Consider the following 8,288-nt stretch of genomic DNA (forward strand, 5'->3'; position numbering starts at 1 on the left):
TGCCAGTTTTCAAAGGGAATTTTTCCAGTTTTTGCCCATTCAGTATGATATTGGCTGTGGGTTTGTCATAAATAGCTCTTATTATTTTGAGGTACGTTCCATCAATACCGAATTTATTGAGCGTTTTTAGCATGAAGGGCTGTTGAATTTTGTCAAAAGCCTTTTCTGCATCTATTGAGATAATCATGTGGTTCTTGTCTTTGGTTCTGTTTATATGCTGGATTACGTTTATTGATTTGCGAGGAGACCTAAATAACTTTTGGGAGCCAATTCTCAGCCTAACATTGCAAATATTTTTCCCTTTGTATTATTCACCACTCTAACATTTATTATTAAAATGTTGAACATTCTTGTACACATACATTGTTAAGACTATATTTTTAGAAAATATTATGAACATTATTAAGAATAATTTGCATAACCCAGATTTATTCATATTTTAAGATTTTGCCATATTTGCTTCAGGATTTTTCTTAAATTGTTAACACTTTATAGAAAGAGCTGGAGCTCTACGTGTACCTCTCTCTTCTTCCTCCGAAGTAGCCATTATCTCAACTTTGTCATGTAAGATTCCTATGAATGTTTATAGCCTATTTCTACATAGAAGAGGAGGGAACATTACTCTAGATATCAAACCAGGACAAAAATATCATAAGGAAAGAAAACTAAAGATCAATATCTTATAAATATGAACATAAGAATCCTCAACAAAATATTAGCAAACAAATTCTAGCAACATATAAAAGGAATTATACACCATGGCTAAGTAGGATTTATTCCAGGAATGCAAAGTTAGTTTGGCATCTGAAAATTAATTAGTATAATATATTTTATCAATAGAATTAAAAGGAAAATTTATATGTTCTCAATAGATGCAATAAAAGCATTTGTCATACTTCAATACTTTCCAAGAATGTATACACCACCACCAACTCATTAACCTAGGAATAGAAGAGAACTTCCTCAATTTGATAAAGAACATCTGTAAAAAGCCCACAGCTAACATTGTACTTAATGGTGAAAGACTGGATTATATTCTCTTAAGATCAGAAATAAGACTTTCTGGTTGCTTCTATTTGACATTGTACTGGTGGTTCTAGTCAGGGCAATGAGGCAAGAAAAAGAAATAAAATGCTCTGAGATTGAAAGGGAAGAAATAAAGCTATCTCTACTTGCAGATGACATGATGTTATGTATAGAAAAATCTTAAGGGATCCACTAAATCTATTAAAGAGAGATCAGTAAGCTTGCAGGATACAAGATCAAAATAAAAATATCAGTTGTAGTTTTGTACACCTGAAATAAATAAGCTGAAAATGAAATTAAGGAAACAATTCTATTTGCTGTAGCACCAAAAATAATAAAATACTTGGAATAAGTTTAACAACAGTAGTGTAAAACCTATTCGCTGAAAACTATAAAACATTAGTGGAGAAATTAAAGAGGATCTTAAGAGATGAAAAAAATGTTCCATGTTCATGAATCAGAGGGCTTAACATGGTTAAGATGGCAATACTCTCCAAACTGACCTACAGATTCAGTAAATTCCCTGTAATAATTCCAACTGACTTTCATAGAAATTGACAATATTATTCTCAAATTCATATGGGATTGCAAGGGACTCAAAATAGCCAAAACAGATTTGAAAAAGAACAAAATAGGGGGACTTACATTTTTAAATTTCTAAACTTACCACAAAGCAATAGTAATCAATTGGTGCTTATGCAATGTGGTACTGACATAAGGCTGGGTACATAAATCAATAGAATAGAATTGAGAGTTCAAAAATAAACCCATACATCTATGCTCATCTGATTTTCAACAAGAGTATCAAGACCATTCAATGGGGAAGGAACAGTCTTTTCAAGAAATTGTTCTGGGATAACTGGATAGCCGTATAAAACGTAATGAAATTGGATCCTTACCTCACACCATATACAATTCAACTGGATCAAAGACTTAAATGAAAGTGCTAAAACTATAAAATACTTAAAGGAAAACATAGGAGTAAATCTTCATAACCTTGGAATAGAAAAGGATTCTCACATATGGCACCAAAAGCACAAATAACAAAAGAAAGCTAGATGAATTGACCTCATTAAAAACATTTTGCTTCAAAGCAGCAGTCCCCAACCCTTTTGGCATCAGGAAGTGGTTTCATGGAAGACAATTTTTCCACACACTGGTGGGCGATGTGGGGGCTGGTTTTGGGATGCAACTATTCCACCTCAGATCATCAGGCATTAGATTCTCATAAGGAGTGCACAACCTAGGTCCCACACATGTGCAATGCACAATAGGGGTCACACTCCTATGAGAATCTAAGGCTGGCACTGATCTGACAGGAGGTGGAGCTCAGATGGTAATGCTTGCTTGCCCACCACTCACCTCCTGCTGTGCAGCCCGATTCCTAACAGGCCATGGACTAGTGTCTAGCCATGGCCTGAGGCTAGATACTAGTCCATGACCTGGGGGTTGGAGACCCCCCTGCTTCAAAGGACACCATCAAGAAAGTAAAAAGATAAGTCAAAGAATGAGAGAATATGTTTGCAAATCATACATCTGATAAGGGATTTGTATCTAGAGTATATACAGAACATGTACAACCCATTAATAAAAAGACAACACAACCAAAAATGGACAAATATTGAGAATTAGAACACTGCAAGGATGCCCACTCTCACCACTCATATTCAGCATAGTACTGGAAATCCTAGCCAGAGCAATCACGCAAGAGAAAGAAATAAAAGGCACCCAAACAGGAAAAGAAGAAAAAAGTCAAACTATCTCTCTTTGTTGACAATACAACTCTGTACCTAGAAAACACTAAAGTCTCTGCCAAAGGCTCGTGGAACTGATAAATGACTTCAGTAGAGTTTTGGGATACAAAATCAATGTACAAAAATCAGTAGCATTTCTATACACCAGTAATAGTCAAGTTGAGAGCCAAATCAAACAGGCAATTCCATTTACAATAGACACACACGAAACACCTAGGAATACATCTAACCAAGGAAGTGAAAATGCTCTATAAGAAGAACCACAAAACACTGCTGAAAGAAATAAGAGATGACACAAACAAATGGAAACACATTCCTAGCTCATATATTGGAAGAATCAATATTATTCCATGGCTAATGTGATGATATTAAGACATAGAGCCTTTAAGAGGTAAAATGGTCATACTGCCTGAAGCAATCTATAGGCTCAACACTGTTCCTATCAAACCACCAGTGACATTTTTCTCAGAATTAGAAAACTATTCTAAAATGCACATGGAACCAAGAAAAAGCCTGAATAGCCAAATCAATCCTAGGCAAAAAGAACAAAGCTGGAGGCATCACATTACCTGACTTCAAACTATACTATAAGGCTACAGCAGCCAAAACAGCATAGTGTAGAAATAGACATATAGACCAATGGTACAGAATAGAGAATCTTTAAATAAAGCCACACATCAACAGCCACCTGATCTTTGACAAGGTCAACAAAAATAAGGGGAACAGACTCGCTATTCAATAGATGGTGCTGGGATATCTGGCTAGCCATATGCAGAAGAATGAAACTGTACCTCTACATTTCACCACATACAAAAATTAACTCAAGATGGATTGAAGATTTAAATATAAGTCCTCAAAATGTAAGAATCCTAGAAGAAAACCTAGGAAACATCATTCTGGATATAGGTCTTGAGAAAATGCATGACTAAGTCCTTAAAAGCAATTGCAACAGAACCAAAAATTGACAAGTGGGACCTAAGTAAAAGAAAGAGCTTCTGCACAGCAAAATAAACTATCAACAGAGTAAATAGACAACCTGCAAAATGGGAGCAAATATTAAAACTGATTGATATACCATCTCACACCAGTCAGAATGGCTGTTATTAACAAGTGAAAAAATTGATGCTGGTGAGGCTATGGAGAAAAGGGAACACTTATTCACTGTTGGTGGGAAGGTAAATTAGTTTGGCTATTGTAGAAAACAGTTTGAAGATTTCTCAAAGAACCTAAAACAGAACTAGCATTCAACCTAGCAATCCCATTACTGGGTATATACCCAAAGGAAAAGAAATCTTTCTATCAAAGACACAAGCACTTGTATGTTCATCGCAGCACTATTCACAATATCAAAGACCTGGTATCAACCTAGGTGCCCATCAAAAGTTGATTGGATAAAGTAAATGTGGTACATGTACATGATGGAATACTATGCAGCCACAAAAAAGAACAAAATCACGTGCTTTGTAGCAACATGGATGCGTCAGGAAGCCATTATCCTAAACAAATTCATGCAGGATCAGAAAACCAAATATTACATGTTCTTATAAGTGGGAGCTAAACATTAGCTGCACATGAGCATGAAAACAATAAACAAGGGGGACTACTGGTGGGGAGGGGAAAAGGTTGAAAAACTACCTACTGGCTACTATGCTCACTACCTAGGTGATGGGATCAATCATATTCCAAACCTCAGCATCATGCAATATACCTATGTAACAAACTTGCACATGTATCCCCTGAATCTAAAATAAAAGTTGAAAGTATATAAAAAGAATATTATCTGATTAAACATTTTTCCAAAATAAAATATACAAATGTCTCATTAATATATGAAAAGATACTCAATATTATTAGTTATTAGGGAAATGCAAATAAATAACGCAATAAGCTACTACTTTGCATACGTTAGGATGGCTACAATGAAAATATCAGATAATAACAAGTGTTGTTGAGGATACATACTGTTATGGTTTGAATGTGTTTGCTCCAAAATTAAGGTGTTTAAACTTAATGGCCAATGTGATGATGTTAAGAGATAAAGCCTTTAAGAGGTAATTAAGCCATGAGGAATTTGCCCCTTGCGCATGAGATTAAGGCCTGTATAAAAGAGGCTCCACACATTCATTCAGTTTATTTGCCCTTCCACCTTCCACTATGTGAGGACACAGCATTCCTCCCCTCTGGAGGATGCAGGAACAAGGCACTATCTTGGAAGCAGTAAGCAGCCCTCACCAGACAACAGAACCTATTAGTGCATTTATCTCAGGCTTCCTAGCCTCTAGAACTATGAAGAAATAAATTTCTATTATTTATTAATCATTCAGTCTCTGGTATTTTGTTATGACAGCACAAGTGGACTAAGGCATGGACAAGCAAGAATTCTATATGCTGCTCGTGGGAATGTAAAATGGTGTAGCTGCTTTGTAAAAACAATGTAGCACTTCCTTAAATGATTACATTTAGAATTACCATATGACCCAGCAATTCCATTCCTAGATATACACCCAAGAGAAATAAAAACATATTCACACAAAACTTGAACCTGGAAGTCTATGGCAGTATTATTCATTGTAGCCAGTTCCTCAACTAAAATGTGGAAACAACCGAAGTGTATGTCAATGGATAAATAGATAAACAAAATGTGGTATATCCATAAAATGGAATATTGCTAGGCCATAAAGGGGAATGAAGTACATACAAACAAAAAGTTTGAATCCAAACAAAAGTATGTGAGAATTCTGTTGTTCTAGAACTTTACCACCATTTCACATCATCAGACTTAGATTTTTGCCTCTCTGACGGATATGAAATGTATCTCTTTTGTACTTCCTTGACTATTAAGGCTGAATGTCTTTTCATGTTTATTGACGATATGGGTTTTCCTCTTCCATAAATATCCTGTTGACATATTTTAACTATTTCTTTTTCTGCATTGTTTGTCTTTTTCTAAATGATTTATTGGAGTATTTGGAGACCCCAACCTGGGCACTAGGGGTTCGCATAGCTCCCTGCTTGTCCTTGTTTCTAGGCCTTTTTGTGAACTACAGTTTTTACTGATGCTCCAAATTCACATTCAGGCACAGGGTTTTAAAATAAATGTGTTAAACTCATATCTCCAACTCCTTTCCCTCATACACACAATAGTTTTAGAATAACAATGCCATGTGCTCTACAATAATAAGAGAAGTGAAAATCATTTAAGAGCATTTGCCCTATTGTTTTTCTAATTCTAAAAGAAAAGAAATACATATTTAATATGGAAGAGTTATAAAATAGAAAAATTATAAAGAACAAAAATTATTTATAATCCAATAACCCATGTATTATCAGTGTGAACATTTTGGAACATTTGTTATGCTTGAAAATGGTTTAGATAGTAAACTTTTGAATACAATGAGCCCATGTCCCATTATGTATTTTAAATGGGAGAATAATGATGTGTTCTCAGCTTATATAAAAGTCCCAAACCATTCTCCAAATACTACTAAAATATTCTTAAGCATCCGTAGAAAAATTGACTGGAATTTCTGTAAACTTAAAGACATTTTAAACACTGTTGAGTTAACATTTGCTAAAATCACAGGGAGGTATATTTGTATGTTTTTTGAAACTGTTGCATAGCATTAGGAATTAAAATTGTCTTCTACATTGCAAAGAACATGTATTATAATGTAAATCAGATTATTAAATATGATTACATTGCATAGGAATGCAAATAATATTTAGCAAAATGAAATAAGTCAAAGCAATTTTTAAACAAAATATTTAATTGTCAACTGAATAGCTGCCTGAATGTGGTGGGTAAAGAGAAATGGAGGACATAGTCTGTTGCTGTTTGGGGGGTGAGGGGTTGGTTGGTGGTGGCTTAAGAGACATGTGAGTGAACTGGAGATAAGATTAGTAAAACAGTAAATACATGGTGTTTGTTCTTATTTAAATTCAAGAAACCAGATGATCAGTCTTCTTTTGTTGCACTCAAGACACCAGAAGTTGGTGTCTATTTTCCATAATTCATTAAGGAGAAATGTGCAACCTCACTCTTAGATCTGCAGTATCTTTATTCCAGAGAATTCTCTTTCCTTGATGGAGACCTACACAATTTCTTTTTTGTTCAATCTATGAAATTAGGGTCAGCTGGGTGGTCAGCATGACTAATTTTACTTCTTATACAAGTAGCATTAAGGGAAATGAATGCCTAGGTTTTCATTTTCTGCGGGGCAGATTCTGGCTAGTTAAGCTTGCTATAAATCATAATTTATCTATAAACTCCAGCATACTCTATTTAGAACCACAGAGTGAAAACTAATAAATACATTTAAAATCTTAATAGACATTAACTCCAGAGAGGTTCTTAATTTTAGCCTGATGAAAATGTTAGCTATGTCTTAGTGGGTTGGTTGAATTACAAGCAGATACTGAGAACTTGCATTGCTTTATAACTGCTTGGGCTGCATGTGGTGGCTCACGCCTGTAATCCCAGCACTTTGGGAGGCTGAGGCAGGCAGATTACTTGATGCAAGGAGTTCGAGACAAGACTGGCCAACATGGTTAAACCCTATCTCTATTAAAATACAAAATTAGCTGGGTGTGGTGGCATGCGCCTGTAATCCCAGCTACTCGGGAGGCTGAGGCATGAGAATCGCTTGAACCTGGGAGGCGGAGGTTGTGGTGAGCCGAGATCATGCCACTGCACTCCAGCCTGGGCAACAGAGCAAGACTCTGTCTAAAAAAAATTCTTAATATGCTTTATAAAATGGACATTCCATAAAATAGTTCTGATTTGCCGAACACAACCCTTTTAAACATAAAACATAAAGACTTGGGTGCATTATAACAGGTTTCTTTTCAAGCAAGGTTTAGAGTAAAGAGATACCAAAGAAATGGATCTATATCTAGGTTGTGTGGTAATATTCTATTTCCTACTTCTCTTGGATTGGGGTCCTGTTGAATTCTGAAATCTTGGTAGGGAAATGGTATTGATGCCACTTGGAAGGAACAGGTGCAGTAAAAGTTTTAATAGGATGGACTGCATTCCTCTTCCTATAAAACATACCCCAGGAAAAGGGATCAAGGTCCATTAACCTAATCACCATTTCCACACTGTGAGAAGAAAATAGGCTGTTATTTTTTATTTTTTGCCACAGTGATTAGTTTAAGCTCTCACACTCTGGGTTTCTGAGGTCTAATGTCTGTTTCCATGGGAACGGCAGTGGCAGGCAACTGCTAAGTTGTCAGACATCTAATAATCTAGGGAAGCTCCTGTCTGAATGCAGGCCAAGTTTCTCCAGCATCTTGGGTCATTTAGTCACAAGTGGCTGTGCAGCCTGTAGAGACATCTTAGAATATAGGGAGTTGAGATACTTGCTATATTGAAAATATATATATAATTTTAATTTTAAAATTCATTTAATGGAAAAGAATTGAGTAAGAAGTGATTTGAGGCCAGGCATGGTAGCTCATGCCTGTCATCCCAGCAGTTTGGGAGGCCAAGGAGGGCGGATCACTTGA

This window comes from Rhinopithecus bieti, unplaced genomic scaffold, assembly GCF_001698545.2.
Source record: "Rhinopithecus bieti isolate Rb0 unplaced genomic scaffold, ASM169854v2 scaffold_2077, whole genome shotgun sequence".
In the NCBI taxonomy this organism is placed as follows: Eukaryota; Metazoa; Chordata; class Mammalia; order Primates; family Cercopithecidae; genus Rhinopithecus; species Rhinopithecus bieti.